We start from the raw sequence: 13,398 nt of genomic DNA on the forward strand, positions 1-13,398 counted from the left end.
TATTTATTATAGTCACAGAGAGAGAGAGAGAGGCAGAGACACAGGCAGAGGGAGAAGCAGGCTCCATGCACCGGGAGCCTGATGTGGGATTCGATCCCGGGTCTCCAGGATCGCACCCTGGGCCAAAGGCAGGCGCCAAACCGCTGCGCCACCCAGGGATCCCCTATAGTTATTTGTTGATTTGACACGTATTAGACAAATACTAGAAATAGCTTCTAGTCTGTGGCTTATCTTCTCATCCTTTTACAGTGCTTTTGAATGAACAGAGCATTATGGAATTTTTTAAAGATATATTTATTTTTTTGAGAGAGAGTATGCAGGGAGGGGCAGAGGGAGAGGGCAAGAGAGAATCTCAAGCAGCCTCCCTGACATGGGGCTCAATCTCAGGACCTTGAGATCATTGACCTGAGCCAAAATCAAGAGTCAGGTGCTTAACTGAGCCACCCAGGCACCCCTGAAGCATTATGGAGTTTTAAAGATGGAAACCATGAGCATGATGTGTTTTTGGTTTCTATAAAGGATTCCCTAGTGCTCTTTGATTAATGGACTGGGAAAGGTTCAGACACAGTGGGTAGAGGAAAATCCACCAGAAAAATCCATCACTGTCTATAACAAACCAGGAGGAGAAGTTGGTGGTTTGAACTAAAGAGTAGACAATGAAAATAGAGAATAATTAGATATCTCCAAGAGATATCTGGGAGAGGAATGTATGGGGTTTTATATAGATGAGAAGAAAGTAGATGCTAAGAGTGACTATCTGGAATTCAGGTTCCAGCCAAGATGAGAAATAGGGTCTGGACATATCTTCCTACCAAAAAAAAAAAAAAAAGGACAAAATATATATTTAAAAAATTTCATGGACTATTTGATGATAGAAGACCCAGATTCCTAAGAGATGGAAAATAAATGAGATGATCCCTAACTGAGATACCTCAGCTTGCAGCCTCAGAAGAAGGTCCAGGCCATAGTGAAAGTAAAGAGAGGTTCAGGACAAAATGGACAGATCCACCTATGTAATCAGAGATCTCACACCCCTCTCTCATTAATTGATAAGAGAAGTTGAGAAAAAATCATTAAGGCAATAGAAGATTTGAACAGTACTACCAGCCAACTTTACGTGATTGACATCTATAGGACACTCCATCAAACAACAGTGGAACACACTTTTTAAGTGCATGTGGAACTTTACCAAGACAGAGCATATGCTGGACTACAATAGACTCCATGAATGTTGAAGGATTTGGATTGTGTCGAATATATGTTCTTGAACCACAGTAGAAGTAAATTAGAGCAACAGATAAATATGTGAAAGATCTCCCAATATTTGGAAAATAAATAACACACTTCCAAATAACCTGTTTGTCAAAAAATAAATAAAATAGAAATATGGAAGAACTTTGAGCTGAATGGAATGAAAATACAGGACATGAATGTTTGTAAGAAACTGATTAAAACAGCATTTAGAGGGAAATTTATAGCACTAAACATCTATATTTAGAAAAGAAGAAAGATCTCAAACAAATTACCTCAGCTTTCAGCTTAAGAAACTAGAAAAAGAAAAACAAATGAGACTCAAAGTAAGCAGAAGAAATGAAATAATATAAATCAGAGTGGAAATCAATGAAGCAGAAAACAGAAAAAGAATACAAAAAATAAATGGAACAGAAACCAGTTTCTCTGAGAAGTTGAATAAAATCAGTAAATCTCCAGCTATTCTGGTCTGGAAAAAAAAGAGCAAAGGCAATAATTAAGGCAATAATTATCAATATCAGAACTGACAGTACATTTTCTATGGATACTAAGAAGTAAATAAAGGACAATTATAAATAACTATATATAAATTATAGATATGAATTATATATATAAACTATATATAAACAACTATAAATAAATTCATCGAATCAAATGAAATGGATTTCTAAAAAGACGCAAACCACCAAAGATTACTCAGGAAGAATGAGATAGCATGAATAGCCCTAAGACTATTAATTAAAATTTTAGTTAACAATCTTTCCATCAAGAAAATTTCAGGCCATTCAGTTTCACTTGTGAGATCTACCTGGCCTTGAAGGAAGGAGTGGCACCAATTCTACGTGAGTGTCTATACAAAATGGAAGAGAAGAGGATGCTTCCCAACACATTCCATGAGACCAGAATGACCCTGATACCAAACATGAGACAAGAAGAGCATAATTACAGACCAATATTCCTCATGAACATAGATGCAAAGTTCATTAAAAATTGTTTTTAGTAAATGGAATTCAGAAGCATAAAGGGTAATGCATCATGAGAAGAGCAGGGTGGAGGGAGGGATTTTTCTGGTGGGAGATTCAATTGTGTCTAAATACTTAATGGGAAGGAACCACCACCCACAGAGGCAATAATTGATGGCCCAGTCTTTTCTAGAGTGGACCTTATCAACTCTGGTTGTGCATTCAAATTTCCTGGAGAACTTTGAAAAAAAATGTGGATGCTCCAGCCACTATCCTTATCCCTCCCTCTCACCCCGCTCCTCAAGCTATCACTCCCTCCTGGAGTGAGCCTCAGCTTCCTTCCTTCCTTCCCTCCCTCCTCCTTCCCTCCGTTCCTTCCTCCCGCCCTTCCTTCCTTCCTTCCTTCCTTCCTTCCTTCCTTCCTTCCTTCCTTCCTTCCTTCTCTCTCTCTGTCTCTCTCTCTTTGTTTCTTTTAAATAAGAGCTCACCAGGTATACAAATGTACAGCCACGGTTAAGAGCCATTGTGCTTAGGGAGATGGCCTAAATGAGTGAAGGGGAGTGGAAATACAGATTTCCAGTTATGGAATAATTAAGTCATGGGAATAAAAGGCACAGCGTAGGGAATAGAGTCAATGATATTGTAATAGTGCTGTATGGTGACAGATGGTAGCTACACTTGTGGTGAGAAGAGCATAATGTACGAACTTGTCAAATCACTATGGTGTACACCTGAAATTCATGTAACATTGAACATTATGTGTCAATTATACTAAAAACAGAAAAGAACCATGGCTCTGGAAGATACGACCTGGGATCCCAATCATAGGTGAAACAATTTGCCTTGGGTGTGAGGAAAGCTGCTCATTGTAACAGGAAGGAGGAATCAGATGCAGGTTAAGATTGAGAGCTTGATGGGGGAACATGAGGGTAGGTCCCCTTACTTGGCTTATATTTTTAGCCACTGCCAGTTTGTTCTCTGTATTTATGCATTTGTTTTTGTGTTTGGTTGCTTTGTTTTCTAGATTTCACATATAGGTGAAATCATATGATAATTGTCTTTCTCAATGTGACTCATTTCACTCGGCATAATACCTTCTAGGTCCATTCACGTTCTCCCAAATGGCACAGTGTCTTCCTTTGCCATGGCTTAGTATATATTACAGTGTATGGATGGAGGTAGGTACACACCGCATCTTTATTCAATCATCTATCAATGGCCACGTGAGTTGCTTCTGTGTCTTGGCTGTGGTAAACAATGCTGCAGTGAGTGTAGAGGTGCGTGTATCTTTTTGAATTAGTGCTTTCGTTTTCTTTGGGTGAATACCCAGTAGTAGAATTACTGGATCATTTGGTATTTCTAATTTCTACTTTCAACCTTTTGAAGAACCCACATACTGTTTTCGATAGTGGTGGCACCAGTTTACATACCCAGCCATAGTGCCTGAGTGTTTCCGTTTCTCCACATTCTTGCTAACACTTGCTATTTGTTATTCGTTTGATAATTCCATTTGTTATTCCATTTCCAACAAATTCCATTTGTTATTCATTTGCTTGATAATTCCATTTGCTTGATAATATATTCATTTGATTCTGAGAGGTAGAGGTGATAGCTCCTTGTGGTTTTGATTTGCATTTCCCTGACAATTAGTGATGTTGAGCATCTTTTCATGTGCTGTTGGCCTTCTGGATGTCTTCTTTGGAAAAAATGTCTATTCAGGTCTTCTGCTCATTTTTTTCAACTTGATTATCTTGTTGTTGTTGTTGTTGCCATTGTTGTTGTTGTAGTTGTTGTAGTTATTAAGCTGTATAAGTCCTTTATACTTTTTGAATGTTAACCTCTTATTGATACATTGTTTGCAATTTTTTTTCCTATTCTGTAGGTTGCATTTTTTGTTTGGTTGGTTTCCCTTGCTATGCAGAAGCTTTTATTTTTTTATTTTGGTGTAGTTCCAGTAGTTTATTTTTGCTTTTGTTTCCCTTGCTTGAAGAGAAATATTTAGAAAAATGTTGCTAAGGTTGATATTAAAGAGATTATTGCCTATATTTTCTTTTAGGAGTCTTAGGTTTCAAGTCTCATTTAAGTCTTTAAACACCATTTTGTATACTATGTAAGAATTGGTCCAGTTTCATTCTTTTTGCATATAGCTGTCCTATTTTCCCAACACCATTTATTGAAAAGACTGTCTTTTCCCTTGTATATTCAGAAGTATAGAGATGTCATGTCATCCACAAAGAGTGAAAGTTTTACTTCTTCCTTACCAATTTGGATGCCTTTTTTTTTCTTGTCTTATTACTGCACTTAGGATTTCCGATATTATGTTGAATAAAAGTGTTAAGAATGGATATCCTTGCCTTGTTCCTTAGAGTAAAAACTCTCAATTTTTTACCATTGAGTGTGATGTTACTGTGGGGTTTCCATATACGGTCCAATCCCAACACCTAATGTTGAGGTGTGCTTCCTTTAAACCTACTTTGTTGAGAGTTTTTTTTTTTTTTTATCATGAATGAATGTTGTACTCTGTCAGATGCTTTTTCTGCATCTACTGAGATGATCATATGGTTTTCAATCCTTCTTGTTAATGTGCTGTGTTATGATGATTGATTTATGAATATTAACCATTGGCATCCCTGGAATAAATCCCACTTGACTGTGGTGAATGATCCTTTTAAGGTATCATTTGAATTTAGTTTCCTAGTATTTTGTTGAAGATTTTTGCATCTATATTCATCAGGGATGTTGGCTTATAGTTTTTTATTTTCTTTTCATGCAGTATTTTTGTCTGGTTTTGGTATCATAGTAATGCTGTCCTCATAGAATGAATTTGGAAGTTTTCCTTCCTCTTTGTTTTTTGGGAATAGATCCATGGCATATTTAGAAGATTTTGTTTTATTTCTAAACACTGTGAATTTAAAACCATATTTTATATTTGTTAATTTCTAATTTAATTCTAATAATTTGATTCTATTATAGTCAGGGAAAATACTCATTGTATGATTTCAATGTCTAGTATTTACTGAGTCTTTTAAAATCTATCAACAAATGGTCTATGTTGGCATTTGTACTTGACATACATTTTGCTATTGGATACCATGTTTTAAACAGCTCAGTTAGTTTAAATTGGTTGATCATATCCAGATATTCATTTTCCTTATAGTTTTTTTTTTGTTTACTTGTTCTGTTAACCACTGGAGAGAGAATAAAAGTCTTCAGTTATAATTCTAAATTTGTTTATTTCTTCCACTAGTTTTCTAAATTTGTGTCTCAGGTATTTTGAAGATCTGTTATATGCACATTCATTTAGAGTATCTTTTACATAAATTGATCTTTTAGCCAATATGATACATTCTTCTTTATCTTTAGGAATATTTTTTATTTTAAAATCTTTGACTGGTTATAAAATAGTTGTATCCTCTTTCTCATTCTTATCTTTATATATCTTTTCTCATCCTTTTACTTTTAACCTCTCTGTGTCTTTATGTTCAAAAACTGTTTTTTATAGGCAGCATATAGTTTGGCCTCAGTATTTTACTCTAACGTTAATAATGTTTCGTAATGTTACTGATGTTGGGTTTAAGTCTACCAATGTATTTTCCTTTTTGGTAATTGTTCATTTTTTTTCACTTTTGAGTTAATTGAGAATTTTTAGTGTTTCATTTTTTAATTGAAGTATAATTGACATAAAATATTAGTTTCAGGTGTACAACATGATTCAATATTTGTATACTTTGTAAAATTATCACCACAATATGTCTAGTTACCATCTATCACTATACAAAGTTACAGATTTTTTTCTTGTGATGAGAAGTTTTGAGATTTATTTTCTTAGCAACTTTAGAATTTGCAGTACGATATTATTGACTATTGTCACCATACTGCACATTATATCCCCGTGACTTATTTACTTTATAACTGGTAGTTTTACCTTTTGATTGCCTTCACTCATTTTACCACCTCCACTCTCTCTGTGCTGGTAGCCACAAATCTAATCTTTGTATTGTAAGTTTTATTTTATTTTTTTGTTCATTTTTTGGGTTGTTTTCAGATTCCATGTGCAAGTGAAGTCACATGGCATTTATCTTTCTCTGTTAGACTTATTTCATTTGGCACAGCATTCACTTATTTCACTTATCTTCAAAGTCCATCCATGCTGTCTCAAATAGCAATATTTCATTCTTTATCATGGGTGAGTAGTGTTTCATTGTATCTATATCTATATCTGTCTCACGTTTTCTTTATCCATTCATTCATTGATGGACACTTGGGTTGTTTCCACATCTTAGCTATTGTGAATAATGCTTCAGTGAACATAGGGATATATATTTTTTCAATTAGTGTATTCATTTTCTTCAGATATATATCCAGAAGTGGAACTGCTGGATCATATGGTAGTTCTATTTTTAGTTTTTGAGAAATCTCCATAGTGTTTTCCATATTGGCTGTGTCATTTTCCACTCCCACCAATTGTATGAAAGTTCTCTTCTCCACATCCTTGCCAACACTTGCAATTTTTTATCCTTTTGATAATGGCCATTCTGACAGGCATAAGATGTGGTTTTGATTTTCATTTTCCTGATGATTAACAAGGTTTAGCACCTTTTCATGTGCCTGTTGGTCGTCTGAATGCTTTCTCTGGAAAAACATCTATTCAGGTCCACTATCTATTTTTTATTGGATTGTTTTTTGTTTGTTTTGTTATTGAGCTATATGATTTTTAATGTATTTTGGATATTAACTTCTTATCACATATACAGTTTGCAAATATCTTCTCTCTTTCAGTAGGTTGCCCTTTTATTTTGTTGATGATTTACTTGCTGTGTACACTTTCTTAGCCTGATGTAGTCCTATCTTTGCTTTTGTTGTTATTGCCTTTGGAGTAGGATCCAAAAGAATATCTCCAAAAGTGATATCGAGGGGCTTACTGTTTTTTTTTTCTTCTAGGGCTTTTATTGTTTCTCATCTTACATTCAGATCTTTAATTCATTTGAGTTAATTTTTGTGTGTGGTGTAAGATAATGGTCCAGTTTCATAGTTTTTGCATGTGGCTGACACTGAGGTCCTTGTCAACCATGACAACAATGCCATACTCCATGTAATTAGCATAGAAAAATCACTAGGAATGATTTTTAACCGAATGAATGTATAATAATTTATTTATTGTGTAGGCAACACAAATCTCTCTGCTCTGGTATCACACTCTTATGTAATCCCCTACTCTTTTTTTTTAAGATTTTATTTATTCACTCATGAAAGACGTAGAGAGAGAGGCAGAGACATAGGCAGAGGGAGAAGCAGGCTCCCCATAGGGAGCCCCACGTGGGACTCAATCCCAGGATTCCGGGATCATGCCCTGAGCCAAAGGCAGATGCTCAACTGCTGAGCCACCCAGGTGTCCCTGTAATCCCCTACTCTTAAGTGTAATCTGGACTTGACAAGTTGTTTTGAATGAATAGAATACAGCAAAATTAATGGGAAATCACTTCTATGATTGGTTTACAAAGAATTCATAGCAGTATCTTGTACTTTCTCTGCTTGCTTGTTATTATGAAGTAAGCTGCACTACAGAGAGGCCTATATGGCAATAAACTGAGGGTAGACAGCCAAAGAGAAAATGAGGCACTATTTTTAAGAGGTTGCAAGTAACTGAATCATGTCAACAACCATATCAGTGAGCTTGGATGTGGATTTTTCTCTGGTTGATCCTTCAGAGAAAACCTCAGCTATCATCTAAGAGTAGTCTTATAAGAGACTCTTATTTAGGGAACCCAGAAAAGCCATGATTAGATATCACAAACACTGTGATATTATAAATGTTTTTTTCTTAAGTCACTAAATTTTGGGATAGTTTGTTACACATCAATAGATAACGAACACACTTTTCCTACCTACTATGTTTGGACATGCCTCTCCACTCTTTTTTTAAAAGATTTTATTTATTTATTCATGAGAGACACACAGAGAGAGGCAGAGAAAGAAGCAGCCTCCCTACAGGAAGCCCACTGTCCTCAATTCCAGGACCAGGGATCACACCCTGAGACAAAGGCAGACACTGAACCACTGAGCCACCCAGGAGTCCCTCCCCACTCTTTTATTTGCTGTTTTAAATAATGCTGAGAGGTGCCTGGGTGGCTTAACCAGGTCTTAGCATGTGAGATCGAACCATGCATGAGCTCCACATTGGGCATAGAGCCTGCTTAAGATTTTCTCTCTTCTTCTCCCTCTGCCCTCCCAATCTTCTGCTCATGTGCACATTCTCTCTCTTTCAAAATAATGAGTGAATAAATAAATAAATAAATAAATAAATAAATAAATAAAGCAAACTGAAGTGAGTTGCCTTGGGTACATCTTCATCTTCAGAAATGAATTTACATAAGTGGAGCTGAGTCTAAAGTTATGAGCAGTGCTCAGTTTAGTAGTGCATCTAATAAAGACTTGGAATGATTCAGAGAAGATTAACATGGCCTCTGCATAAGGATGACATGTGAATTCATAAAGTGTTTCATACTTTTTACAAAGCTTTGAAAGCAATTCAGTGGAGGAAGGATATTCTTCTCAACAAATGGTGCTGAAGTGATGGGACATCCATAAGAAAGAAAATGAACTTCAGCCTGAACTTCACATTTTATATAAAAATTAACTCAAAATGGATTATGGACTTCAATTAAAAACATGAAATTATAAAACCTTTAGGAAAAAATAGAAAGACAAATACTTTGGCTTCTAGGACTAGTCAAAGAGTTCTTAGACTTGACACCAAAAGCACAATCTAGAAAAGAAAAAACAACTCTTCAATTAAACCTCATCAAAGCTAAAACAATGTATCTTTTCTGAATGTCTAGGTGAAGAAGGTGAAAACAAGCAACATACTGGGAAGAGAGATATTTGCAAATCACATGTCCCACAAAGGAATAGTATCTAGAATATATAAAGAACACTGAAAACTCAGTAGCAAAAAAAAAAAAATCAAATTAGAAAATGGGCAAAAGGCACAGACAGACTTTTCAATGAAGATGATATGCAGATGGCAAACACACACATGAAAGATGTTCAGCATTATGAGCCATCAGGGAAATGCAAATTAAAACCATAATGAGATATCACTACATATGGATCAGAATGGAGAAAATAAAAAACAGTGACATTACCAAATGCTGGCAAGCATGCAGAGGCACTCGATTACTAATACATTGTTGGTGGGAATATAAGATGATATACCCACTCTTGAAAACAGTTTGGCAGTTTCTTATAAAACTAAACATGAAATTACCATATGAATAAAAAACTCTACTCTTGGACACTTATCCCAGAGGAATCAAAACTATATTCACACAAGCACCTTTAGGTCAATGCTCATAGTGGTTTTATTCCCGATAGCCCCAAACTAGAAACACCTCTGATGTCCATCAGTGAGTGAATGGTTAAACTGTGGTACATAGATACATGGAATATTACTCAGCAATACAAATAAGAGAAGTATTGATACATACAATGACTTAGATGGGTCTCCAGGGAATTATTCTGAGTGAAAAAAAATCCAATCTCCAAATGTCACATACCATGTGAGGCTTTGCTATAATATTTTTGAGATGACAACATTTTATATATGGAGAACATAGTAATTTCAAGGGGTTAGGGATGTGGGAAGAGGGAAGCAGGAGGGAGGAGAATGGGATTGTAAAAGGTCAATATGAGGGATTCTATGGTTGATGGAATTGTTCTGTATCTTGACTGTAGGGATAGGTATATAAACCTATACACGTGATTAAACAATATAGAACTAAATACACATCGGACGCTCAAGTGAACACGGGTAAGACTGGAAGTATCTGAATGGCGTTAGTGGATTGTATCAGTGTCAATATCTTGGTTGTGATCTTAGTTTGCAGGATGCTACTGCTGGCAGAAACTAGGAAAAAGTAGGTAGATCTCTCTCTATTATTACTCTCAACTGAAAGTGAATCTACAATTACCTAAATAAAACTTTCTATTTTAAAATGGGATGAGCACATTTATACTTTTAAACGTATAGGCAAATTTTATTCCAAGAAGAACACAACAGTTTTTTACTTCTACTCACCATATAAGTGAGTTAGCCAGCACTCTCCCTATTAAGGCTCTGTCAATTCTTAGCGCCCATGTTAATATGATAGGAAATTCTTTTTTTTAATTATTATTTATTTATGATAGTCACAGAGAGAGAGAGAGAGAGAGAGAGAGAGAGAGAGAGAGAGAGGCAGAGACATAGGCAGAGGGAGAAGCAGGCTCCATGCACCAGGAGCCCGATGTGGGATTCAATCCCGGATCTCCAGGATCGCGCCCTGGGCCAAAGGCAGGTGCCAAACCACTGCACCACCCAGGGATCCCTATGATAGGAAATTCTACACAACCACAGGAAGCAGGGAAAGAGAGTTGTCTGGTAATGATAAAAAAAAAATTTACTTCTCCAGAATTGTATAAAAATTATACAATTCTAATATAATTAATGACATTTTAATTCTTTCCACAGCATTGCACAGGCATACATCAGGTAAAACTTCATGACAATAACTCGGCATTCTCTTTGTAGAAATGAGCAGATCACGTAGATAATAACAGCAGAGAAACACTTAAAATACTACCAAGAAGGTTGATTCCATGTCTGAATCAAAATTGTGTCTGGATTTTGTACATTTGTACCAAATCACCCAAATTACTCACTTTCAAATGTCTGTGGGAATATTCAGAATTAAACACACACACACAACAGATGACTTTAAAAAAACCCTGAAGAATGGAAAGCATTCCGGCCAAATTATCAGACCATAATGTAGTCAAAGTAGAAAAAAAAAAAAAAAAAGAAAGAAAGAAAGAAAACTTTGGGCTGAAAAACTTTAGTCTGATTACAACTTAAAAATAGTTTTCTGAACCCTCTGTGTTAAGGAGGGAACCCAAGCTGAAGGCAAGCTTCATTTGTAAACACTGAATGTCGAAAGTAAACGACTGAGTTATTCAATTAAAGAGGCTATAAATTGAAAAAAGGGAAACAAAACAGTGTGGTGGATGAGGACATGGCTGCAAACTCCTCCCCTCCCGGGGCCCACGCTCTCAGGTGGGCCCTCCCACGCCGGCTGCTCAGCCACGGAGCCCGCTTTAGCTGGTTGGGCCGCGGGACACACGCTTCAGGCCAAGACCCGAGGAGCACATCCGGCCTTAGCGTCTTGCTGGGACCACCTTGTAAAGACGCCGGGGCTAGGCTGCTGTGTGATGACAGCCACGTGGCCCAGTCAGCCTCGTCACCCTGGCCGAGAGCCTGCCAGCTGCTAGCCACATGACCGAGGCCACCTTAGGTCTTCCAGCCAGCGGCCCACGCACCCCCTGATCAGAGATGCATGGGCGGGCCTCGCCAGTCGGCCCGGGAGCACCACCCGGCCAACCCACAGAAGCATGAGCTCAATGCACGCTGGGGTGTTTAAGTCGTGTGTCTTGAAGTGCTTTGCTGCGCAGCAGAGGCTGTGGCTTGGAAACAGGGGCAACAAGAAAAAGCGGTTGGCACGGTGAGTCCACGAGTGTCATTGCTCTTGCGTCGTCTGCGCTGAGGAAACGAGATGCAACGCAGATGGTCTTTAATGGTCCGTGTGGGGCTGCAGAATTCTAAGGAGGTGCCCGGGGTCGGGGAACAGCCTCCAGCCCGGGCGCTCCTGGTGGCCTCACCTCTTCTCCCTGCCCTGAGGTGGAACGTTCGGTCTGGTGGCTTCTGTGTCTGTTTTTCATACTGGTTGTTGGGCCACTTTCTCTGAGGACAGGAGGGTCTACATGGGGTTGGTCACAGCCCTCTCTGGGGTCTATGCGGGGGTCCTATGGCTAAGTGGACACAAGGCCAGGGAAGGGAAGCCATCTGTGCAGTGATGGGCCCCACTGAGCCAAGAGTCTGCTCACAGGTTGACCTCAAGGCCGAGCGGTCCATGGCAGGCCCTGCACATGTGTGGACAGATGCAAACGCTTCGGGAACATCTCGTGCACATGGGGTGGGGTGATGCCCAGGCGCCTGGGATTGTCCTTTAGGTGATTCATGTTTCTTGGGCTTAGAGCAAACGTGTACAGAAGAATCCGGAATCACGTGCAGACGGGGATGCAGAGCCGGGGATGCAGAGCCGGCTGGCTGAGTCTCAAGCCATCTGAGCGGAAGTCAAGGATTTCTGTGGGGACCCGTCCTCCACAGGTGCTCCTGCAGCATCGTAAACAAGATGGAAGGGACAAGCTACATCTGTCTGTTTGTAATAAAAAAAAAAACCTTAAGAACAGACAAGATGGTGCAGAGGCACCACATCTGTCGCAGTGGGACCAGCGGCCGCCAGCGGTTTTTATTTGGCTTTGTTTGTGCAGCTGAGAGGCGGGCCTGGTGGGAGGTTACAGCGCCGCTCCCCAGCCCGCGGTCCGGGGACAATTAGAGCCGCGCCCGGCCCGCAGCAGCAGGAGCCGAGCGTCCCTATCCGAGGGGGCTGCTGACCTCTCCCTGCCCCCGGCTGATCTCGGCCTCCAGGGGACAGGCTTCGGGGACTGGGGGCGGCGGGGGAGTAGGAGGGTTCCCCGGGGAGTCTGAAAAGAGGATGAGACAAGATTCAAAATAAAATTCTTTTTTTTTCCCACAAAGGACAATTTATTTTTTTTAATTTTTTTAATAAATTTATTTTTTATTGGTGTTCAATTTGCCAACATATAGAATAACACCCAGTGCTCATCTCGGTCAAATACCCCCCTCAGTGCCCGTCACCCAGTCACCCCCATCCCCCCGCCCACCTCCCCTCTCAAAGGACAATTTAAATGTAAGTTGGGATTAGCAGGTTTCCTTTCCTGATTCGGGCATCTGGAGGAGGCCCTGGGTCAGGTCACCAGGGCTGTGCACATTTGCAAAGGCGCAAGCTCAGCCTGCTTTGTATTTGAAAGTGTCCCCCCACCCCGGAAGAGGCCTGGAGCTCCTCGGTCTGTCCTCAGGTCCCTCATCCAGTAACTCACTGCTCAGTAAACTCAATCGCAGAGGATTTCTTGTTTGTTTTTTTAATAAATTAATTTTTTATTGGTGTTCAATTTACCAACATACAGAATAACACCCAGGGCTCATCCCGTCAAGTGTCCCCCTCAGTGCCCGCCACCCAGTCACCCCCACCCCCCACCCTCCTCCCCTTCCACCACCCCTAGTTCGTTTCCC

The 13,398-nt window shown here is 39.1% G+C and overlaps 1 non-coding gene across 1 annotated transcript; it reads left to right on the top strand.

Annotated features, from left to right (window-relative positions):
* The first annotated feature begins 8,613 nt into the window (after positions 1-8,613).
* On the top strand, positions 8,614-8,722 carry LOC121485934. The gene has a single exon (XR_005986435.1). It is a non-coding gene; the product is annotated as a U6 spliceosomal RNA (small nuclear RNA).
* Positions 8,723-13,398: the final 4,676 nt, after the last annotated feature.

The sequence above is a fragment of the Vulpes lagopus genome, chromosome 2, assembly GCF_018345385.1.
Source record: "Vulpes lagopus strain Blue_001 chromosome 2, ASM1834538v1, whole genome shotgun sequence".
Lineage (NCBI taxonomy): Eukaryota > Metazoa > Chordata > Mammalia > Carnivora > Canidae > Vulpes > Vulpes lagopus.